This window comes from Nicotiana tabacum, chromosome 1 (assembly GCF_000715075.1).
Source record: "Nicotiana tabacum cultivar K326 chromosome 1, ASM71507v2, whole genome shotgun sequence".
Classification (NCBI taxonomy): Eukaryota; Viridiplantae; Streptophyta; class Magnoliopsida; order Solanales; family Solanaceae; genus Nicotiana; species Nicotiana tabacum.
In genome coordinates, this window is record NC_134080.1 from 46,466,455 (window position 1) to 46,492,363 (window position 25,909).

The 25,909-nt window shown below is 37.0% G+C and overlaps 2 long non-coding RNA genes across 2 annotated transcripts; both read right to left on the reverse strand.

Annotated features, from left to right (window-relative positions):
• Positions 1–1,128: 1,128 nt before the first annotated feature.
• LOC142179597 (uncharacterized) lies at positions 1,129–20,473 on the reverse strand. The gene is made up of 2 exons (XR_012708143.1): positions 19,755–20,473; positions 1,129–1,465 (listed from the first exon to the last, which is right to left on the reverse strand). It is a non-coding gene; the product is annotated as an uncharacterized LOC142179597 (long non-coding RNA).
• On the reverse strand, positions 13,911–15,481 carry LOC142179598 (uncharacterized). Its single transcript, XR_012708144.1, has 3 exons — positions 14,674–15,481; positions 14,206–14,572; positions 13,911–14,085 (listed from the first exon to the last, which is right to left on the reverse strand). It is a non-coding gene; the product is annotated as an uncharacterized LOC142179598 (long non-coding RNA).
• Positions 20,474–25,909: the final 5,436 nt, after the last annotated feature.

Here is a 25,909-nt window from a genome sequence, read left to right on the forward strand (position 1 = left end):
CGTACCAGAAATCCGGATAAGGAATTCTATTAACCGGGGAGAAGGTGTTAGGCATTCCCGAGTTCCGTGGTTCTAGCACGGTCGCTCAACTGTTATATTCGGTTTATTTATCTGATTTTTGTACAAATGTGAACTTATGTGCAAATTTTTACCTTTAAACCGCTTTCATAATTATTATTATTAAGAATGTGAACATCGCTTAAAACGTGTCTTTGGACTGCGTCACATGAAATGCACCCACAATCCGGAACATATTTTATTCGACGTTTTGGGATTTTGGATTTGGGTCGCATGAAATGCACACCCGAGTTTAAGAAGATAGATTATTAAAGGCGCGCCTAAAACAACTAGCGTCTTGTTATTTTGGGGAAGGACGTAAAATTCGCTAAACGGCACGTCCCGAATTCTAAATATTTTAATATATCTATACATTTAGAGGGCCCCGCAGCTTTGTACATTTTTGTTTGTCAAGGCTCGTCTCATTCTTATTTTTAGAAGGAATTTGCAACGTCATGGACACGCATCTCGAACCACGTCACAATCAATGTACCCGTGATTAGAAACACCTTTAGACTCCGTCGAGATTTGGATTTGGGTCACATAAATGTGCACCCGAGTTTAAGAAGGTAAGATTATTAAATACGCGCTTAAAGAGATTATCGCGTTATTATTCCGGGAGGGTCGTGAAATTTGCTAAACGACCCACCTTGGAAACTGAATGCTTCGATATATACATTTAATGAGGGCCCCGCAGCTTGTGCGTTTTTTATTTGTCGAGGCTCATCTCGTCCTTATTTTAAAAGGATATCCTATAGCAACTACGTTTCTTGTCGCGTTTGTCTCTACTAATTGAAAACAGAGATAGTCCTAGTTAATTACATGCTTGCAGGTTATTTATAGCAGGATTCAAAATGCTTTTACAGAATAAGAAGACGTGGCTACGGACAGCTGATCAAACATTATGGGCCCAAATCCAGCTCATGCGGGATGGGCCAGACCTGGGCCACTGTTTATCCGATGCGGGCCTGCTTGGTCTGTTTCGACCTGGGCTCGACCTTCATGAGGTTGAGGAACGCAGACTTGTGCTATTTGTTATAAGGGTGTGGTTTGACAATTATAATGAGGCAGTTTATCAAAAGGGAAACGAAATTAACTAACATGGATAGTTTTATGCTTTGACATGCATTTAAGGACATGTTGATCACAAAAACACAACTAATTTTCAAGATGTAGCCTATTATACTGCCAATCCTCTTATCTGTCAAACTACGCACCATATTAAATTGTCCTACATTTACATTCACTATATGAAAGGACCAACTCCAGTACCCAAACAAGAACGTAAACCAATACACTCTACATGATACTCGATATAACAACTACATGTGGACATAAACGTCTTCAAATCTTCTCTTTTGTATTCATGCTCGACTTTCAAGTTAAATGGACAGTATTAGTCGTGTACCTGGTATAGAGGAACAAAAGAAGAAGGAAAATGATCAGCTGAGTGGTACACAGCAAGCACAGCAACAGCACAACACAGCAACAACCAAACAGCCACAATGATGAAACTCAACAAGTGATCGAGCAACGAACAGGCAATCCCAGAAAAAACAGAGTATAGAGACAGCAGGAGGCCCAGGATATCGAATGTAACAGCAACAGAAATCCAATAACCAACAAAGCTCGGCAAACAACCAACAGCAAACAACAAAGACAGCTTGACCGCTTTGAACTCTTACACAGTTTTCAGACAATACTCATTCACAGTATTCTGAAATTTTGTTTCTGTTTTTTCCTTTTCAGTTTTCTTACTCACAGAATCTCCCTGAAGACTAAAGAATATCCCCTTTTTAAGTTTTGCAACAGCTCTATTTATAGGCAGAAATGGCAAGCACTCAGCTGCCTTGAACCCCTCCCCTCTTTCCTGCCCATAACTTCCTTTCTAAACTAATCAAAATATTCCCCATACCCATCCATTCGACAGGCTTTTAGCCTGTATTTTCTGCCCAACAACATGGGCACCCCTTTTTTCTTCAATCAGCCCCATGCCACAAAGTTTGGCTCCCCACTATTACCTTATTTTAATCCTAATCCAGTACCCTATTTGTCAGCTCATTTAAGCTAATCATTTCTGTTCTTTTTAACACCCAAATTACCCCTGTTAATCCCTGGTTATCACTGTCTTGACCCATTACAACAGTAGGGCATTTTTGGACTTCTAAAAGTTCAGATTCAGAGCTGCCCTGGACTGAATCTTTTCAGTCGTTTTGCAATGCAAACAAACCAATTTCAAACAATGTCGGGCATTCAGTCAATGACAGGGTTCAATCAGTCATGTGAAGTTATTAGTCCATTTGATCCTTTAGTCATAGAAAATTAATCGACGACGTTTATCAGATCGACTATACTAATTATAACCAGATATAACAAGTCGATTAAATAAACAATACGTACGGGGTCCTAAATAACTTCAGCTAACTTTTGTTCAATTACTGGGAACCTATATGAATTAACTATTGGACGACTAATCTAATTGACGAGCATTTATATCACCAGATGTATTCACATACACAGAAGAACAAACGACCAAATAAAAGGTCTTTGACAGAGATGGAAGGAGTTAAGAAAAATACCAGAAAATACCAAACAAACACAACGACATGCTAACAAACTCAATTAGCACTCAAATAAAACAGAAAAGAAAACTTACTGAAACGTTCAACCAAAGCCGACCCAGGTCTGAATTATATTTGACCATTTGAGGCCGAACAAACTTTAATTGGGGTGTTCTCAACTGAGAACACCTTAATTAAGGTCTATTAGACCTCAAACCCCTATTAAAACTGGCCGGGTTCCCCAGGTTCTTGTGTTCTAGGGCTTGGATCTTCAGATTTGAGATTCTAGGAGTTGTGGGTAGATTCGGACCAAACCAAGCTTGGTTTGGTCACGAGGGAGGTCAGGGGAGTGTTTGGTACGAATATGGTGTGGTTTGGTGTAGATCGAGTTTTGTCTCGAATCTTCAAATCAAGATTCGAGATGAAGGAAGGTGATTCGAGGCTAGGGGGTAACAGACTCGAGTTTGGGGTGATGAGGTGCATCAAGGGTGTTGTTTTGGTGGTCACCGGCATCGAGGCCGCCGGGTTTAGGGTGAGAGTGTATGGGGGTGGCTAGGGTTTGGAACGGGAAGGGGCTGTGTTTGGGACGATGGTGTACAGTGGGGAAGGTGGAGTTTGGTTTGGGGGGCGTGGGGTATGATGGGGAGATTATATACGGAGTAGGGGATTGGATTTGGGCCGTTAGATCAGATGATCTCAACGGCTTGGATCTGATGGTTGGGGGTGAGACGGGGTTGTTTGGTATTAAAACGGGGTCGTTTGGTTTAAGTGAGGGGTTGGGTTAAACTGGTTACTGGGTCGGGTTTGGAAACGGGTTACTGAAAGGGATCCTGGGCCGTTGGATTGGATTGGTTGGAACGGCTGAGATGAGCCGTCCTTGAAACGACGTAGTCTTGGTATTGAACTACGTCATTTTGATGGTCTGGGAAGGGTTTCCTGGGCTGTTGACTTGGGCTGGGTCTGTTTTGGTTTTGGGCCTAATTTTTTGGGGTCCAAACCGATTTTCCTTTCCCTTTTTAATTCAACAATTTAACCAAAAATTCCCAAAAAATTGTAAAAATTAAAACAAACATACACACATATTGGGTAACACCTACAACAATTAACACACCATTTTAACATTAAATACCAATCATTTAATGATAAGACATATATTTTTGATTTTCTTTTCCTTTTGGAGTAACTTTCGTGAAGCAAAAATCACGTGCTTACAATCCTCATATTTTTTTGTTGTTCTTCTGTTACTATTCGATGTTTCCCCGCAGCATGTTTCCTCCTCCCATACTTGACTATATATTATTGTTCTTCTTTTTCGTTGTATATAGTTAAATTGCACTGGTTTTTTTGATAGTCTGGTCCTAGTCTCGTCACTACTTCGTCGAAGTTAGGCTAGGCACTTACCAGCACATCGGGTCGGTTGTGTTGATACTATAATCTGCACTCTTTTGTGCAGACCCCAGTATTGTACACTTTGGACCGTAGTGGGATTGCTGATTCTTGTTCATCAGGTGACCCGAGATAGCCTTGCAGGCGTCCGCAGGCCTTGGCGTTTCCTTCTATCTACTATTCCTGTTTCTTTCATGCATTTCCAAAGACAGTGTTGTATTGATTTCTTTTAGAGCTTTATTTGTGATTTTCTTAGACCGTCTGTGAAACTGTGACACCAGTTTTGGGTAGTCGAGACTCAAACAGTTGTATTAGATATTAATGTTCAGATAACTTATTGTTTTTCTTCTGCTTATGTTAAATTCCGCTATTTAAATGTTATTTCTTCGTAATTGTTAAAGAATATAAAATGGGTAAAAAGGTAAAATGATCAGATAATTGGCTTGCCTAGCTCTCATTAGTAGGCGCCATCACGACTTCCGAGGGTAAAAAAATCCGGGTTGTGACAATGCAGCTGCTGATTTTTCTTAAAGATATGTGCTCTTTATGAGCGTCAAAGATGTCTAAGTGTCTAGTGTGTTAAGAGTGTGTAAAGATGATATTTAAGTGTCAGATAGTATGTGAGAATGAGCTCTTTAAGTAGGAAACATAAGTCCTTTTGGACAGATTTTGGCTCATCAAAAATCTGTCCAAAAGGACTAACTTTTGTGTGTAGAAGCAATCCTCTTTTTACCAAATTTTGATACAAAGCAAAGCAGTTGTATTTTTCAGCATGCTGAAATAGTAAAATACCCAATAATCATGTATTTTAAACTCAAGTACTCAGCTTCTATTACACATAACTAAAATTCAACTTATACACTCAAACTCAAACTAACTACGAATTAGCAAAGCAGAAACAAGACTCAAAATGTAATCGAACTAAGTATTCAAACAAACTAGATTGGAATAAATTTGATTTGTGCAAACTAACATGGAACAACAATTGTATTCACAAGCTAATGCTCAAAACAGAAATTAGACGAGCATCGTTAAAAATTGGACGATTCAACAACTAAACAATCAACTAACTAAGAAAATGATTTAACTATACTAAAGGTCACTTTTGATCTATAATCATCCAACAATCTACAAATCAATAGAAATAGCTAAACAGAAACTCCTATTAACAATAATCGATCAAAACAAGACAAATAAACCAGAACTAGAATAAAAATCAGAAGCTAACAAAGAGAAAAAGAAAAAAGAAAAAAAAAGTTAGGGGTTATACCGGACGGGCCAAATCAGGTTGTCCTTGAGTCTCAAATACAATGTGAATCATAGCAAATTGACTCCCCGAGCATTGTTTTCTTGATGACATGTGTTGGAAAAAGAATTCCGGTGCAATTCCAAGTCATGCCAACGAGAAAACAGCTTTTTGGAGTCGCGTTTAAAGATAGAAGACGATTCTCAAGAGTTGGTTAAGTGGTGGAGCAGGGTGGTCGTGGCACTAGGGGTGGAGGTTAGCGGCGGTGAAGCTTTTGAAGATTTGAGTTGGAGATATAGAGAGATAAGCACATGAGGAGGAGGTGGTGCGATTTTGGTGGGGATTGGAGGTGGTGAATGACGGCGGGTGGCGGTTAGGGTTACGGTTAGGCTTAGATTTGGTGAGATTAAGAAGGATTTAATGGTTTTGAGTGGGATAGGCAGAAAGATGAGGAAAAAGGGAGGAGATGGTGAAATTTTGGGGTTGATTGGAGGTACACCGTCACCGTAAGACGATTTTTGATCGACGGCACTAGGGTTTCGAAGGGCTATGGGAGAAGTGGGGAGAGGGAGAAGAGAGTGTGAAGAAGAGAAGAAATAAAGGGGAAAATGGGGCGAAATTTGGCCTCTCTAGGTCTTAAATACCTAGAAGAGAGACCAAACGATGGTCGATGGATGAGGGAGAGATGAAGGGATGGGATTTTATCTTGGTTCACTTATCAAAATGATGTCGTTTTGGGCGTCTCTTAGACCAACGATCCGGACCGGGGTCCTGGGCTAGAGTTTGTGGGTTATTTTTGGTCCAATTCGGCTAAACAAGGCATCAACCCAATTCCTTAACCCTTTAACAAACTATTTAACTATAGTCTAATTCAAAAACCTATAAACGCACACATAGTAATTATTTAAAATATAATGTAAAAGGAAAAATAAAAATTAGACATTTATAAATATATAAATGTATTCAAAATTTACACATTTAAGACAAATACCTAGATAGAATAGATAGAAGGAAACAACATCAATAAAACAACAACGAACTCAGCCAAAATGAGTCAATAACAACGGCAACTAAACAATAGCAGAAACCATCAAAAAGAAACCTGAAACGATCCAGAATTTGAACCAGGAACTCAACAGGCTTTCAAGGAAAGAAGAGACCGTAAACTCTCTTCAAGATCCTTTGTATTTTGCAGTATTGTTTGCTATTATAAACTCACTTAAAAAGCTCTCAAACTCTCTGTTGTTTTTTTTCTCAAAGTCTCTCTCATGTATAGAGTGTGTAAAGTTGTGTCCCAAGTGAGGAAAGAACTTCTCTTTATGTAGGAGAGGAAAGACTCTTGGAGTAGATTTGTTTAACAAAAAAAACAGTCCAAAATATTAGATTTTTTACCAAAAATCTGTCCAAACTACAAATCTATCCAATGAACAATTTTTCCTCACCAAATTTGGACAGTCTTTTGGAGTATTATACTCCAAAATAGTCCTCACCAGTAAAAGCAATCAAACAAAGGCCCTACACTCAAGTGCTTTTCTTTTCCTTTTCTCTTAATCCCTCAAACCAAATTTAAAGCTATCTAGTTCACAAAGAAAAACCGGATTCAATCTAGTCAAACAACTAGTAATTCGAACAAGATCGGTTAAGAGTCAACTATTAGGAATCAACAAAACTTAAACATATAACTGCCAATAATAAACAACTACTTCAAGCTTAATCAAGTTAATTAGGACTAACACTAAATCTTTAAACACAGAAAATGCTAGCTCAAACAAAAACATAACATAGGAAAAACAACTCAAAACTGCAATTCAATAGGTGATTCAAGCCTAATGACAGAACAGAATCAATAAAATTCAACCTCATTAACTAATCAATGTAGACATGTGATTTTTGACCCTCCCCAAGATTTTTTATTTTTTTAGCGCGTAAATATTTAATTTAGGCATAATATAGATATTTTAAGTAATTTTGGCTCTTTTACTTTATTTTATTACAAGAAAACAAAAAAATCACAAAAATAGGTTCATTAATGTTTTGTAGTCATTTTTAATCTAAAAAAAATCTAAAAAAATATATGCAAAAATAGTATCGTATTTTTATTTTAATATGATATTTGAAAATACCAAAAATAGATTTGTTTTGATGGTTAGTTTTATTTTAATAATTATTTGAATAGTAGGAATAATAAATAAATGGTCTCGTATTTTTAATCTCGTTCGCAGCGAAAGAATAGAACTTGGGCTCGAGCAACCCATTTTTAGGCCTAATTTTGGACCGAGCCTACAATTGTCAAGCCCATAATTCCTAGGCCCATACCCCTTAACCTAAAAACCCTACCAAAACCTACAATATAAAAATAAGGCTTAAGACTAAAGAAGAAAAAAAACGGACAAAAAGGGCTAAAAAAGGTTGCGCCAAAAGGACCCCCCCTCCATCGGATCTCTTTCTTCACCAACGAAGAAAGCTTCTTCGTTTAAGAAGCAGGAATGAAAAGTAGCAAAAGCTGCGCATGGAGGATAACGAAGGAGGCTAAAAAAACGCACAAAAGTTGCGCAGTTTTCAGAGAACGACCTTGAGCCCCCTTTTTGAACCTGGAACGATCATCTTATTCATGAAGATTGAAGAAGTTAGCTCTTCATCTGTCTAACACCAAAAACGACCCCCCCTGTATTCCATCTCCTTCACAACCCCAGTTCAAGTCGCAACACCAACCAAAAACACCTCCCTGACCAAGAAATCCCTCCATCGTCGTAGCTTCCCATCTACAACATACACGCACATAGCTGCATCGGGAGGGCAGTAGCAGCGAAAGCAGCAGGAGTGAAAGGGAGGCGACGAGTGGCGTTCGAAAAGTTGATGAAACAGTAGTCTCGATATAGGTTCGTCCGAGCTGTCCGTCTGCGAATCCGAGGTGCCGATGCAAGGTCCGTCGTTGAATGTTGTCACGTTTCCGGTGAAGTTTCAGGCGAGGCTTCGATGTCGAAGCTCTAACTCATAGATTCAGTTTTTTAGGTCCATTGGATCCTTCCCTGTTCTTGTACGTGTTGACTTTGATCATCAATAAAATTTGTTCGACAATTGGATTTTCTGGTGTTGAGACTCGAAGCAAATTTGAAAAAAAAAAACTTCAATTTCTGAGATTGATTTTGAAGCTGCGTAGCCTCGTTTCGCTGCTGGAATTTCGTTGGTTTGAGTCCATTTTGGAACTCGCTTGTGAGATCTGCTCGGAGCCAGTCGTTGAAGTCTCGAGGTCATTTCATCGAGGGACGGTCACGGTTCGATTTTCGTACAAATTTCCATCGGAGCTTGTCGTTGAACTTTCATTTGGCTAGAGTGAAAGGTCTGTTTTAATTCATATCATTTACATGACTTTAAAGTCTCATGTGTTTTGGCTGAAATTTCTCTTTGGTTTCATAATCATACTTTCTTGTTGCTGTTTATAAAATGAAATCTGGCATGGATTAATTTGCTAAAAATATTTGTTTAAATTGAAGCTCAAAACCTTTGAAATCAAAAAGGCACATGTAATTGAGCAAGATATATATACATGATATTAGTTGTTGTTTCCAATTGACTTTGTATGGTATTAAAGTTTAGTCATAAGTTTCTTTCCCTCTGTTTCGTTTCATTGGATAGTTATTTGGCATTTTGGTTCCTTCTGTTTTGATTGATGTTTGTCTTAATAGGTGTTTATACTTGTTCAACGATTTTGTTAATTTTAATACCTCAAGTATTTGGTCCGATTGATTCACATGTTAATGGGATGTGATGGATGTGCCGATTTGAGCATTAAATGGGCTGAACTATAGTTTTTGTTGTTTAATCAAACTATTATAATTGTGGACACGTTCGCGTGACACGGTTATGATTTCTTTAAAAATAAATTGGAGTATATGTTCGCGTAACTTCAGCTAAACTTTCTTAATAATAATAATGCGTTATTAATTGTGAACACGTTCGCGTGGCATGATTTTTTGACGCGCCAAACAAATCGGTACACGTACGCGTGACTCATTTCGAGATAATTTTTCTTTATTAAAGCGCTGTAAAAGGTAAAAGCACATAGGTTCTGAAATCAGTAATTAGACAATTTAGTCAAGCCAAGTATAATCAAAGCGACCGTGCTAGAACCACGGAGCTCGGGAATGCCTAACACCTTCTCCCGGGTTAACAGAATTCCTTACCCGAATTTCTGTGTTCGCAGACATTAATACAGAGTCATTCTTTCCTTGATTCGGGATTTGAACCGGTGACTTGGGACACCATAAATCTCCCAAGTGGCGACTCTGAATAATAAATAAATAATCTCATTTCGATTGTCACTTAAATTGGAAAAACTCCCTTATACCCCCTCGGGTGGTAAAAAGGAGGTGTGACAGCTCTGGCGACTCTGCTGGGGACAAGAAACCAGAACTTCTGGTTCAGGGTTCAAGAATTCGAGCTTATTAATGCGATTTTTATTTGGATTTATTGTTTATATTACTGTATTTTGTGAACTTAATGTGCTAATTATCATTTACCACTTTGATATTACTTGAACTGTATTTAAATGTCTTCTTACGCCACCCCTCTGAGTCTTCTGAAAATGGTGCACACGTTCGCGTGGCCTGCTTTTTCTGTAAAAATTATACCAAATAGATCGAGGCTGGGCCAGCAACAAGGTCGGGTAGACTTTAGTGCTCCCGGTACGTTGCCCCCTCTTCGGCCCCAGTTGTCCGCTCGGGTAAGCCAGGTCTAGAACAATACACCCAGGTTTTAAACCTAGAATAACGCAGCCTCATGCCGGATCCCTAGTAGGAACGCTTGTTTGCATCACGTGCATTTGACTTTGGGGACTCAACACAGGGGTTGGGTCCGTCTAGGACAGGTTTACCCAAATTAAAGGACCATCCTGATGCATCTTACGTGCTACTTGCGCATCTGTTTGTTTCGGCTTGTATATTGACCGGCTTCTAGAATAGGGAAAGAAAATCAAAAAGAAAAAAAAGAGAAAAAAAAAAAAGAAAATCAAAGAGTGAGAGGTAGGTATTAAGAAAATTCTGAAAATCTGCCAAAATTCTGAAAAAAGGTCATTTCAAAATGAGCCAAAATTTTCAAGTGTCATGTTTTCTTGTTCCGTCAAAACTGGGCGAACTACGCGGGTCTGATTCTCACCGGATGTAAGATACGTAGGCAAACCTCATCGGTTCCGGCCCATAATTTTCAAAAAAAATCCAAAAATATTTTCCTTTATTTCCTCTCTAGAAAGGTTTTTTTAGACCCCAATTTGCAAAAAATCCAAAAAAATTCATTCCTTGCTTCTTTAGAAAGCCTTTCTTTTAGATCCAAATTATTTATAAAAAAATATACAAAAATATTTTCTTTTAATTTCTTCCAAAAATCCAAAATATTTTCATTCTTCTTTCAAAATTGAAAAGAAAATTCAAAATTCAAAAAATATTTTTTTAGAAGCATTTCTTTCATAAATTCAAAAAATATTTTCTTTCTTCTTTAGAAAGTTTTTCTTTCGAAATTCCAGGAAAGAAAATTTCAAAAAAAAAATCATTCCTCTTTAGAAGTCTTTCTTTGCAAAAATGCTGAAGAAAAATCAAAATCCAAAAATATTCTCTTTCTTCTTTATAAGTCTTTCTTTTGAAAAATAAAATGAAAAAAAAATTCAGAATCCAAAAAAAAAAGTTAGTTTATTTCCTTTATTCATGATCTCCCCGAATTACACAAGATCTGATTCATGTTCTCACATGATACGTAGGCAAGCCACATCAGATTCGATCAATCGAAAAAAAAAGGAAAAAAGTGAAAAAATGAAAAAATGATGATAATAATAAGGACCGACTGAGTCCATTCTAACATGTTTTGTTTTGAATTGTGAAGAAAGTTGAGGTGGTCGGTTTGTGGTAAGCCGAAAACACAAGATCCAAGGAAAAATGATAACTGACATCGAAGCTGTTACAAGTGCTCAAGAGACTCAGGGTCAGAAGGTTCACCAAGAGTCTACTGTGTTTGAGAAAAATAGAATACTGAAATAGCAAATGACCGAAATGTGTCAAGCATGGGCCAGTGGTCAAGGACAGCCTCGTCATGAGTCACAATTCGCTACACAGCAAGAGCAGTACCATTCTCCTGAGTACCACTCGTACTCATTTGATCTTCCTGCAAACATTGAGAAGCCTGCCCGAAAGATGGTACAGGAAGAAATGACCCAAAGAGTGAAAAGCTTAGAACAACGGTTGAAAAACATGGAAGGGTTGGCAGGTCAAAAGAGTGTTGCCTTCAAAGATCTATGTATGTTCCTCGATGTCCACTTGCCGCCTAGTTTCAAGACTCCCAAATTTGAAAAGTATGATGGACATGGAGACCCCATAGCCCACTTGAAAAGGTATTGCAATCAACTGAGAGGTGCGGGAAGAAATGAAGAATTGTTGATGGCTTATTTTGGGGAAAGCCTTACGGGAGTAGCCTCCGAATGATTTATGGATCAAGACATGTCTCGCTGGTATGTCTGGGATGACATGGCACATGCCTTTGTCAAACAGTTCCAATACAACATCGACATTGCCCCAGACCGCATTTCCCTTTCAAACCTGAAGAAGAAACCAAATGAAAGTTTCAGGGAATATGCCATTAAATGGAGAGAGCAAGCAGCTCGAGTTAAGCCACTATTGGATGACCACGAGCTAATCACTGTCTTCCTTCAAGCGCAAGAGCCAGATTACTTTCAAAACATGATGTCCGCAGTTGGCAAATCCTTCTCGGAAGCAATCAAAATGGGAGAAATGGTAGAGAATGGTCTTAAGACAGGCAAAATTATAAGTCAAGCAGTTTTTAAAGCCGCAACTCAGGCTGTCCGGGTTGAATCTGATAATTTTAGTGACACAAATGAGAAGGTTGAAGAAATCATGATGACATCAGGGTCGAGAAGAGGTCCCAGGAGAACATCTCGAAGGTATGAGCAGCCTCCTTAAGTTTTCCATGACTCCCCTGAGCATTGCTATCCACCTCAGAACTCATGATACTCTGTCGCTCCACATCAGTATGTTGTCCAGCCACCAAAACACCCCAGAAGGCGAGCATGAGCATCACAAAATCTCCACCAGCCTCTACAAAATTTTCAAACGCCCTATAACCCACATCCAAGCCAGGGGTATAGAAGGGAACAAATGCTGAAAGATAATTTTACACCAATAGGAGAGTCCTGTGCAAGCTTGTTTGAGAAATTAAAGAAGTATGACATGATTGCACCTATTCCTCCAAATCATGTGGACCCACGTGAAAGAAGCTTTGACCCTTCTAAAAGGTGTGAATACCATTCCAATGCCCAGGGGCACAATGTTGAAAGCTGTCGGGATTTGAAAAGAGAAATAGAAAGCATGATCCAGGAAAAACTGATTGTGATCCAAGATAATGGCGCCCAGAATATCGTGCAGAATCCTTTACCTGCACATGATGATGCACACTTTGTGGGGATGATGCGTGGTGACATGGAGTATGAGAATCCTCTCTGGAATTTGCTAACTAAAGTTAATGATTTTGAAATTGGAGAAGGCTCTGCTGATCCTGATGAGCAAATTTGTGGCTAAATGTCAAGCTGAGCAATTGAAAAGTCATTCCCTCCTCACTAGGAAGGAATCTTGGTAGTTTGTTTTGATGTTTTTTCTATTATCTGGGTTATTTCAAGGTTGTGATCCAGATTTTATTTGTTTTATTGAGTCAAACCCTTCTATCCCTCCATTTTGTTTGTGTGAGTCTTGTCTTTCTGTTCTTTTGCTATTTTAATTAACCGGGTTATTTAGGGTTGTAACTCGGATTTTAGGTTGTTTGTCTTGTTGTTTACTCATTGAAATACAGTTGTCCTTTTGTGTCATTCCATGCTTAGTTATTTTCCCACTAGTCTTAATGACATGACATGCATGCGGAAATTTTGGCCAGATCTTAGGAACTGATTTAATCTGGAATTTGATAACTAAAAAATAATACTTTTGAGGCTGAATAAAGTGTTGGAATACTTTGGAACTAAGGTCGAGTAAAATTCACCTTCAAATTATTCTGAAGATCGGTCTTGAGGATGTTTAATCAATTGAAGTTTGTTGGAAAGTTTGTCACTAAGGTATGGAGAAATGTCTTGTGACCACGACACACAAAGAGGACAGACATGTTCGTCAATGCTGTGATCACGAAGGATACTATGTTTAGCGTTCTCAAGGCTGTGAGGCCCTTTTTCTGCTACCCAAACACTTTATACCCTTTGTCACCCCTTTTGAGCCTGTGTTATTTTCTTCGACGACCCTCATTTGGAATCAAGTTTAGAGTCAAAAAAAAAGGAAAAAGAAAAAAAAAGTCCATGCCCCAAGAGTACAAACTGGGGCAGCTCTTTGAAAGTTCAAGTGCAAAAAAAAACGAAGAAAGAAGAAAAAAAAACTGTCGAAGGTCCATGCCCTCAAAAATAGAAGCTGGGGCAAATAAAAAGGGAAAAAGAAAAAAAAAGAGAAGAAAAGAAAAGAAAAAAAGAGAAAAAGAAAAAGAAACAGAAAGAAAGATGAAAAATAGTTTAGGTCAGATGTTGGAACTACGTTCGACCTGATTCCTTAAAAAAGGATACGTAGGCAGCCTCACGGTTCGGTCCAGCCAAATAAGAATTCAAAGAAAAAGAAAAAGAAAAATTCAAAAAAAATCCCCAATAGCTAAAATCGGGGCAAAGATTTTATTTCATTTTTAAAAGAGTCGATTCCAAAGGTTGTAAGTATACGACCCTGTTATCTTTAGTCTCTGTTGAGCTTCATGTCGGCCCTTCGTCCAACCCTATCCAAAAACCTTCCAAATAAAGACCTCCTGATATGCCTTCAAAAATGCCAAGAAGAGCATGCAATGAGCAACGGTTGTCACACGACATATAACACTATCAAGCTACTCACAAAAAGTAAGAAAAAGAAAAGAAAAAGAAAAATGAGAGAGTCTTACTAGTGAAAACCCTCACGGGTACTGTAAGGCGACGGTAAGCAGAGATGAATAAATGAGAGAGGCTTATTGGTGAAAATCCCTTGGGGCACCACTAGTCGAAGGTGAGTCTTGAAGCTGATACAAAAGATTAGTATGAACAAGCCCGACCTCAAAGGTCATAAAGATGGTAAAAGGGAAGATTGGATTAGTTTGATAGATCAGGCCATTGAGTCCAAAATGTATGCCATGATCATTAAGGCTAGTTATAAAAAAGAAAAAAGAAAAAAGAAAAGAGAAAAAAAAACTCTTCCTTCTGTCCTTCCAACAGGGGGCATTTCTTGTTAATCTTTGTCTTTTGCATCATTGTGTCCTTCACTCCGAGTCAGTCCTTGTCAAAACAAGCAAGAAAAGATTTCAAAACCTGTTATCAGCTTTTCAGTTGCACAAAGTGAATTTGGCCAACACACTCAGTAGTTACTGTCAATATACCTTGAGAATTCATGCAAAGGCTTCCCCAAAAAGACTCTTGTCAGCCTATTTGGCGTAAGCAAAGATAACTTGTGATTCTCTCTGACAGACAAATTGCTCAAAAGCAGGAAGTCATTCAAGATATCAGAAAAGGTCATCTAAGAAAATATCTCCAGTTGGGATAAGGTTGTTTGAGCTGCAAATACAAATGGTACTGGTGTGAAACAATCAGAGTTGGTGCAGAACAAAAGTCTTTTGAGGCCGACTCAAGCTAATTGAGCAGAAGCCAAGCTGCCCAAGACTCAAGGCCACAAACCGACCACCATTTTCAAAACTGATAAATTTTTCTTTGTATGAAATAGGAACAAAGCGGTGCAAGGAAAGTGATTCAAAAAGAGAAAAAATGAAAAAGAAAAAAAGGAGAAGAAAAGGGAAGACGAGAGGAGCCGACAAAGGGAAGTTTCTCAAATTTTTGCCTTTTTCTATCTTGCTCATGTGCATAAAATTTTGTCATTTGGTCGTCACATTTTGCCTCCTAGGATAAAAAGTCTTAGTCTGATGAATTTTCCTCCCAATAAAATCTTAGTCTGATGAATTTTTCTCCTAAGATAGAAGACCTAGTCTGATGAACTTTTCTCCTAAGATAAACAACCTAGTCTGATGAATCTTTCTCCTAGGATCAAATCTTAGTCGGATGAATATTTCTCCTAAGATAATAAATAAAAATCTTAGTCGGATGAATCTTTCTCCTAAGATAACAAAAGGGACTTAGTCTGATGAATTTTCTCCTAGGATAAACGTCTTAGTCTGATGAATCTTTCTCCTAAGATAGAAGACCTAGTCTGATGAATTTTCTCCTAGGGTAAACGTCTTAGCCTGATGAATCTTTCTCCTAAGATACCAAAAATAAAAGAAAATTAAAAAAAAAGATAGAAAACCTAGTCTGATGAATTTTCTCCTAGGATTAACGTCTTAGTCTGATGAATCTTTCTCCTAAGATAGAAAACCTAGTCTGATGCATTTTCTCCTAGGATATTTTGAAAAGAAAAAAGAAAAAAAAAAGAGGAAGTTTGGATTTGAAAAATGTGTCAATTTTTTAGTTTTCTTAAGAATATCAATGTTTAGTTTTCCTGAAATCAGGGGGGCCCGCCTGGAGAATATGGTCAGTCTTTACTTTAGTCAAGCTTAGTTTATAGTTTTCCCGGTCTATTCTTTAGTTTACTCTCACCATTGCATCAATAGTACAAGTGGTTTACAATTTTGTTAACAACTCACAAATCTTCCTAGTGCAAACTGGGGCAGAAAAAATTTCTTTTGTTTTGTCTGTTTTGTTGTAATCAGGTGCCCATCTGGAGAACAAGGGAAGGCAACTCAAGTTTCAAGGGAAAGCAGTTTCGAAGGAAGACAACTCAAGTTTCAAGGGAAAACAGTTTTGAAGGAAGACAGTTCAGGTTTCAAGGGAAAATGGTTCAAGGGTGCAAGGGAAAACAGTGTCAAGTAACAAGAAAAGACGGTTCAAGTTCAGTAATCAGGCGCCCGCCTGGAAAACAAGGGAAGTTATTTCAGAATTCAACTCAAGTTAGAAGTAGCAGAAGCTCGCGGCAAGAATGCGAGTCAACAATCCAAGATGATCAACAGAAGTTAGTCACAATCCAAAATAATAATAATTAAAAAAAAAGACAAGAAGTAAATCCGAAAGCAGAAGTTAATAAAAGATGTGAGCTGCTCAAGACAGGGCTGAGGTCACAAGCTATGCATGTCCCGTTTTGGTCTGAAAAGTTGAAGAAAAACGAACTAGCACCTGCAACTAGCAAGCGTCAAGGTTCAAATCCAAAGTCTGTATGAAGAACCATTCAAAACTCAAGATCAAGCTTCAGAAGACTTATAGATAGAAATCTTGTAACTCTTAGTTGGTAGGCTTAGCTAGTCTTTTCCATTTCTTGATTTTTTGATGTAACGGGACTGCAGACCGGAACCTCGGCGGAACGGCACCTCAACCGGCTCTTCACCTCGGAATACTCCATCATCTCACCCACCTCTGAACTACACGTGGCCTGATTCCTTTATAGCCAAGGATATGTAAGCAGCTCAGATACCAGGGCTCGGTCACATTCCCCTTTTCTCTTAGTTTTAGTCTCTCCAAAAAGGGTGGGATCAAAAAACTTGTCTAGTCAGTCTTTGTCTGAAAACTCTGTACGTTTCCAGTCAAAGAGGGGCAACTGTAGACATGTAATTTTTGACCCTCCCCAAGATTTTTTATTTTTTTAGCGCGTAAATATTTAATTTAGGCATAATATAGATATTTCAAGTAACTTTGGCTCTTTTACTTTATTTTATTACAAGAAAACAAAAAAATCACAAAAATAGGTTCATTAATGTTTTGTATTCATTTTTAATCTAAAAAAAATATATGCAAAAATAGTATCGTATTTTTATTTTAATATGATATTTGAAAATACCAAAAATAGATTTGTTTTGATGCTTAGTTTTATTTTAATAATTATTTGAATAGTAGGAATAATTAATAAATGGCCTCGTATTTTTAATCTCGTTCGCAGCGAAAGAATAGAACTTGGGCTTGAGCAACCCATTTTTAGGCCTAATTTTGGACCTAGCCCACAATTGCCAAGCCCATAATTCCTAGGCCCATACCTCTTAACCTAAAAACCCTACCAAAACCTACAATATAAAAAGAAGGCTTAAGACTAAAGAAGAAAAAAACTGACAAAAAAGGCTAAAAAAGGCTGCGCCAAAAGGACCCCCCCATCGGATCTCTTTCTTCACCAATGAAGAAAGCTTCTTCGTTTAAGAAGCTGGAACGAAAAGCAGCAAAAGCTGCGCATGGAGGATAACGAAGGAGGCTAAAAAAAATGCACAAAAGCTGCGCAATTTTCAAAGAACGACCCCGAGCCCCCTTTTTGAACCTGGAACGATCATCTTCTTTATGAAGATTGAAGAAGTTAGCTCTTCATCTGTCTAACACCAAAAACGACCCCCCTGTATTCCATCTCCTTCACAACCCCAGTTCCAGTTGCAACACCAACCAAAAACACCTCCCTGCCCAAGAAAGCCCTCCATCGTCGTAGCTTCCCATCTACAACACACACGCACATAGCTGCAACGGGAGGGCAGCAGCAGCGAAAGCAGCAGGAGTGAAAGGGAGGCGACGAGTGGCGTTCGAAAAGTCGATGAAACAGTAATCTCGATATAGGTTCGTCCGAGCTGTCCGTCTGTGAATCCGAGGTGCCGATGCAAGGTCCGTCATTGAATGTTGTCACGTTTCCGGCGAAGCTTCCGGCGAGGCTTCGATGTCGAAGCTCTAACTCATAGATTCAGTTTTTTAGGTCTGTTGGATCCTTCTCTGTTCTTGTACGTGTTGACTTTGATCATCAATAAAATTTGTTCGACAATTGGATTTTCTGGTGTTGAGACTCGAAGCAAATTTGAAAAAAAAAAAACTTCAGTTTCTGAGATTGATTTTGAAGTTGCGTAGCCTCATTTCGCTGCTGGAATTTCGTTGGTTTGAGTCCATTTTGGAACTCGCTTGTGTGAGCTGCTCGGAGCCAGTCGTTGAAGTCTCAGGGTCGTTTCATCGAGGGCCGGTCACGGCTCGATTTTCGTACAAATTTCCATCGGAGCTTGTCGTTACACTTTCATTTGGCTACGGTGAAAGGTCCATTTTGATTCATCTCATTTACATGACTTTAAAGTCTCATGTGTTTTGGCTGAAATTTCTCTTTGGTTTCATAATCATACTTTCTTGTTGCTGTTTATAAAATGAAATCTGGCATGAATTAATTTGCTAAAAATATTTGTTTAAATTGAAGCTCAAAACCTTTGAAATCAAAAATGGCACATGTAATTAAGCAAGATATATATACATGATATTAGTTGTTGTTTCCAATGACTTTGTATGGTATTGAAGTTTAGTCATAAGTTTCTTTCCCTCTGTTTCGTTTCATTGGATGGTTATTTGGCATTTTGGTTCCTTCTGTTTTGATTGATGTTTGTCTTAATAGGTGTTTATACTTGTTCAACGATTTTGTTAATTTTAATTCCTCAAGTATTTGGTCCGATTGATTCACATGTTAATGGGTTGTGATGGATGTGCCGATTTGAGCATTAAATGGGCTAAACTATAGTTTTTGTTTTTTAATCAAACTATTATAATTGTGGACACGTTCGCGTGACACGGTTATGATTTCTTTAAAAATAAATCGGAGTATATGTTCGCGTAACTTCGGCTAAACTTTCTTAATAATAATAATGCGTTATTAATTGTAAACACGTTCGCGTGACATGATTTTTTGACGTGCCAAACAGGTGGGTACACGTACGCGTGACTCATTTCGAGATAATTTTTCTTTATTAAAGCGCTGTAAAAGGTAAAAGCACATAGGTTCCGAAATCAGTAATTAGACAATTTAGTCAAGCCAAGTATAATCAAAGCGACCGTGCTAGAACCACGGAGCTCGGGAGTGCCTAACACCTTCTCCCGGGTTAACTGAATTCCTTACCCGGATTTCTGTATTCGCAAACATTAATACAGAGTCATTCTTTCCTCGATTCGGGATTTGAATCGGTGACTTGGGATACCATAAATCTCCCAAGTAGCGACTCTAAATAATAAATAAATAATCATGTTTCGATTGTCACTTAAATTGGAAAAACTCCCATATACCCCCTCGGGTGGTAAAAAGGAGGTGTGACAATCAATTGTTCCAAAATATTAAAAAGAGCAATTATTCAGCTAATCAGAAAGTTAAAATATATATCGAGCTACTAAAAATCACGAACAAGACAAATACTCAATGAGCACGCGAACTACTGCTTAAAACTAGTTTAAGATGCAAAATCAGATAAAATGACTTCAAAGTTTAACCTTTTAACTAACACCCTAATCAAACTTCAATGATTATAGCACGTATTAAATAGTGAAGCAATTAATCACAATGAAACTAAATTAAGCAACAAAATCAGAAGCAATACCATACGCAGTAGTCGATCAATCATTATTAGAACTTAAACCTACACAAAAACTACAATGAAACATAAGAAAAACATAAAATCAGAGATGGTGATAAGGGGATAAGGAATTATACCAAATGAAGGAATTCGATATAACTCGAGCAACGAGGAGGTGTCGAAGACCTCGAACAACGTCTGTCCAACCTTGGAACGCTCGTTTTATTTTGGTAGATGCTAAATTAAATGAATTCGGCATTATACCATAAAGAAACGGATGTTCTTGGGTCGGAACTAGGCTAAAATGAAGGAGAATTGGTGCGGCAAAGGTGGTCGTGGCAGTGGGGTGGTCGGGCGGCATCGGCGGAGCTTTTTGCTGGTGAAACTAAAGGGAAAGTGTAGATCTCCTAGAGATCTACACGTTTATGTGAGGCTTGTATGGTGGGGATGACTGGTATGCCATTAATTTGAGAAAGAAAAGAGGAACAATTGGGCGACTAGGGTTTCGTATTTGGCCGAATTTGTGGAGATTGGATAGGATTTAGAGGATTTGGAGGTTGGAATCGGAACGAAGAGGTTGAGACTAGGGGGAGTGAAAGTTTGGTGGTGATTGAAGGTTGCTAGCCACCGGTGGGCGATTTTCGGCGGGTGGAAATGGTGGGTGGACTTGGCAGAGAGGCGAGAGAGGGAAAGATATGAAGAAGAGAAGAACTAAGGGAAAATGGGGGCAATTTTCTGAGATATGGAGCTTTAAATACCTGGTTAGGGGAGGAAGAGAGTCGTTGGATCATGAGTGAATGGACGGGCAAGATTGAGTCTTGGGGCTGCTAAGCGAAACGACGTAGTTTAAGGTCCTAACTACATCATTTGGTTCTGCTCTCAAACCACTTGACTGGACGGGTACTGAACTCTATTTTGTGGGTTAGTTTTGGCCCATTTCGGCTAAATAAAGCATCAATCCAATCCCTTAAACACTTAACAAACTATTTAACTATAATCTAATTTAAAAACCTATAAATATACACATAATAATTATTCAAAATATAATGTAAAAGGAAAAACAAAAATTAGGCATTTACAATGTCAAATCAAACTTGTAATCTAAGATTTCAGACTAGTCACCGTGATTATTACAATTTAACTTGCTGTGAAAGGCAATTTGCGTTATTTTTTTCAAGTTATCAATTCACTGGTAGTTACCTTTTAATTACATTAAACGTGACACGAGAGTGTTAAAAGATTTAAAAGTTAATATTCCCTCCGTTTTAATATATGTGATACAATTTGAATCGACACACAATTTAAGAAAGAAATGAACACTTTAAAACTTATAATTGAAAACATATTATAGTATTTGTATAATTACCATAACACGAGAAGTAGGGGTCTTACAGGGAGTGGTGGTAATTGGGCTTAAAAAACAAGAAAGAAGACAAAAGAAGTGTTGGGATGCTCATGCTAAGGACATGGTGTATTTGCGACACGTCTAGCAAATTGTACAAAAAACACTACCAAATGAAGGTGGTCCATGAGAATGACCTTAGGATTTGTGTGTATGAATGAATTGAATTGTACACAAACACAAACATTTTTAGAAAAAAAAAAGACCATTCAATTTCACAGGTAGAAATTGATTACCTCTTTCTGTTCTCTGCTCGGTTTCTAGTGCCCTCCTTTCTTCTTCTTTTTTTGGTGCAAAGTGCCCTCCTTTTTCACTATTAACGTTTGTCATGCAATGCTTCACATATTGTCAGTGACATGTCCGCATTGCACAATTATAGTACTATATATTTTGTATCTAGTGTTACAGAAATAAACTTTTATAGTATTTAATTGAGACAGCTTATATGAAATAATATGAATAATGAAAGTTCAGATAGTCCCTCCTTATTTGTTTGAGATTTGAGATACAATTATCATCGCTGTACACATATCTTTTGATTGAGAGATAGTGTACTGTAGGGGTGTCAAATGGGTGGGTTAGGTCGATTTTAGGCTGGTTAAAATGGGTTGAGTCAATAATTGGGCGGGTCAAATGACATGTCCAAAAGTTACTTGGGCTAAGATGGGTTGGGTCAAAATGAACTAAAATTCGATCATAACTCAACCCGTCCAACTCTTATTAATCTTTATTTAATATGTGTTATTTTCTTATAAATTATATAATTACTAAATAAGACTTTTTTCTTCTTTTATTATGGTCATATAACCAACCCAACCTTGAGCGGATTGGGCATGTCATTTGGGCTTAGGCCAAATTTGACAGCCGTAGACCGATAGATCTTCTATCTTGTGTTGTAAAAGTGTAATAGCTTGTTTGGCCAAGCTTCTAGGTCATAAATATTCTTTTTGCAAAAAAAAAAAATGCCTGTTTTCCCTTTCAAGTCGAGGTGCTTGAACAATCAAAAGTACTTTTTAAAAGTTTTGTTAAATAGCATATAATATTTGATTCTCACCTGGCTCTATCATCCTCTCCTTCTCTTATTACACGCCCTTAACAGCCCAAAAAGTAAGAAGAAGAGATCTGCTTTCTAGTTGTATGTTTAATTATGATTTAGGTTCCGGTCGTCTTCGGATATAACATAATTAAATAAAAAAAATTAATAATATCTTGTTTGATTAGTTACAGACTTTAAGAAAGAAAAATTTGCTTTTGAAATTCTAGTATAAATAAGTCATAAAGTTCAATGAGAATATGTTAGACCTTCGTTCCAAGCGCTTGCAAACAAGTAGTTTTGAATCCTTCGCTTTTACCTTTTTTGCCTTTCCTTCAGAATTTAAAAGGGAAGATTTTCAAATAAAATAAAGAAAAAGAAGTTGAAGATATAAATATAGAGTAAGTTAAACTAACAGATTTTTGGCTAGCTACATCTAAAGTGAAAAGGATTTTGAGTAGCACTCATTCAATACAGTTGTAAAGGAAAACTTTGTGGGGACTTTTGTGGACCATAGCATATGAACCTTTTATCATCTCCCAACTATATAATTCAAGAATACTCCATTTCTAGCCTGAAAATCAAGAATATCATTAAGTCATTGACAAATCATGCCCACAGCTAGCTTTAGAATCCACTAGCTTAGAAAATTTTCTTTTGTTATTATGTACAACTGCACCACGAGCTCATTTTCAATAATTTCTAATCAACAAAGACAGACAGAGATTTAGTATAAATGTTTTCGGTTCACTAGATTTCTTTCTTTATAATAAGTGTTTTTTTTGGGGTGGGGGGGTTGAGGGGGTCAAAAGAAAGATATAGAGGATATAGCATTTCCAATCATTACAAGATATGAATAGATATGACATTTAAAATATTTAAATGTGAAAGTACCTAATTTAATAAATTTTGTGGCACTTGTATTTATATAGTTAAATTCAACAAGGATATATAATGTGTACAGGGACAGTGTGCATACTACAACAAATATATATAGTAATGGTCCTTGTGCTCTTATTTGTTTAGTGGAGGAAAAGTAGCCAGCTGATATATTCATGAGTTTTGCATGTTTCACTATAATTGGATTTTCTTTAATTTCTCTGTGAATGGATTAGCTTAGAAGTCACACACATATGCCCTATATAACTTTTCATCACTCATTTGAATAGCAAAAAAGTGATTGCTCCAAAAAAGAGGATAGATACGTTTTTAGTGTATCACGTGAAGTTTATTCTAAACTGGCACAATTTATATTTAGATAGGTCAAAATACGTTTAATAGAAAAAAATAGTGACAAGTAGTTGTATTATAGTCGCTTTCCCAACTTTAATTTTTTGGCCTTCCAAATAATACATAACCAAGTGGAGCTATTATTGCTCGTTTGCCTGAGATCATAACCCTTTTTTTCTTATAAAGAATATATACGAAAATATTTATGTATAATATATCATAAAATCCATTGTAGAATTTATAACATAGCATCATTGTTAAATATGTGGGCATTTTCATGATATGACTTATGACTATACATCATTGCTTGTAAAGGATAACGATAATGTTCTAGTTCATTATTGGAGAATCTTGAACAATAGTCACAAAAAATAAAGGGGGGAATAATATCATCAAAAAGTTAGTGTAGACTTTTCTTTTTCACTCCTTTTTCTTTTCTCCAAATCTATTCACTTTGAAAATCAAGAAACTCAAAATCTTCCCATCCTCCACGTCCCCCAATAAGAAAGAGGAACTTAGCTTTCTGATTTTGAGGTTGGGGTCTTGGGGATATTAGCACTCATACGTTGTTTCAGTCAAAGCATCTCTCTATTTCCCACAAAAAGATTTTAAAAGGGGGGGGGGGGGGACCCCCAACAACCTAATATAATAAAAGTAAAAATATATTAGTATGAGTTGTTATATAGTAGAAAAGAAAGTGATTCTTTTAAGGATAGAAAAAAGCAAAGAAAAGATAAACACAAGAATCTCTCGAGACTGATACAAATTCCAAAGCTGGAAACCATCAAATCTTGCTAACCATATGGATATATAGTTTCTCATACTATAATTGGGGTATTCTCTTTATAACCCAATTTTCTTTTAAACCTTTAATAAAGAATCACTAAAATTTGTTGACATTTGAAAGTTTAAATTGACTCCTTTCCTGTCGTTTCTTCACTTTAATTAGAATTTAGAAATTTGTTTGATAAGATTTTTCCTATTAATTCACGGATATAGGGTGTGTTTGGTACGAAGGAAAACATTTTAAAATGTTTTTTAATTTTTTCATGTTTGGTTGGTTTAAATATTTTGGAAAATATTTTCCTTATCAATTCATTTTCCTCCCATTGGAGGAAAATATTTTCCTTATCAAGAGAAGGAAAAACATTTTCCAAAGCTCCTTTTCAACCTTCCTCACCCTCATCAACCCACCCCACCCCCTTTTCAAGAAAAGATTATTTTTTTTTTCAAATTTCAGTTTTTCCGTTACCATCCACCCAACTACCCCTCCATCCCCCCTCCCCCAAAAAAATATTTTTTTTACCTTAATTTTTTTTTTGCAATTTCAAATTTCTGTTTTTTAATTTTTCTGCACCACCCACCCCAACCCCCACCTGCCTCCCCCCCCTCCACACAAAAAAAAATTACTTTTCTTTTGTAATTTAAATTTTTGTTTTTTTCGTTTTACCCAGCCCCTGGGAAAAAATATTTTTTAAATATATTTTTCAGTTTTAATTTTATTATTTATCGGTTTAAAGGTTCAAAATTTTACAAGTTCCAAAATTATGAGTTCGGAGGTTTATGTGTTTGGAAGTTTACGGGTTTAGAAATTATAAAGTTTACGGGTTCGAAATTCTGCGGTTTTGAAAATTTAGCGGTTCGAAAGTTTATGAAATCTGTGGGTCCGGAAGGTTGTTGGTTTGAAAGTTTATGGTTTCATGTTTATTATATCTAAATTATTTATGAATACTCTTCATGCATCGACGTTCTTTTTTGTTACCTGATAAAGCTTTCAAAAAGTAAAGTCTGTACTTATTTTCCAAGAAAATATTTTCTTGAAAAATACTTTTCACGGAAAATATTTTCCGTTATACCAAACACACCCATAATGGTTGTACCTTTTAAATGGCATTCAACCCACACAAAAAAAAGAGCTAGTACTTGACTCTTAGTATTTGTTTTGTATTAGAATGTTCTAAATCTTGTGGTGTAACATGTACTTATCCAGAAAAAGAAAAAGTACTAAGGTGTAACTAGGCTCCCTAACCAACAAGTATAACATGGACTTTGTATTGTAGGTGAAAATAAAGTACAGACTTTACTTTTTGAAAGCTTTATCAGGTAACAAAAAAGAACGTCGATGCATGACACAGTAACCGGAGAACGTATCAGATACTTTATGCATGGAACTAAAACAGGCAGGGTTTTTGATTGGAGCGTCTCATCTTACAAGAAATTTATCATGATCTTATCATTGCTTTATTTGGATAAGTAGAGGGGACACGATTTTTTATTAAAGGGATTGAAAATATATGGAAATAAGCACATGAAAAGCCTAAAGAATTCAATAGCAAGGGCAGAGGTAGAGTGTGAGACGCGAATTCGATTGAACTCGGTAGTTTTCATTCGAATGTTGTATTTATTTTAAGAACTCCATTCGATATATATGTACAAATAAATAATTTAGAAATCTAGTGACTTAAAACGATTACAATCCCGACACATAAGATTCAAATCCTGACTCCACCTCTGCAACATCTATTATATATACATAAAAAATAATATTAACCTTGTATGTAATTGCAATTTCCGGAGAAGGGGGTTTGAAGAACACCCTTGCACCCCCTAGTTCTGTACAGGGCGGC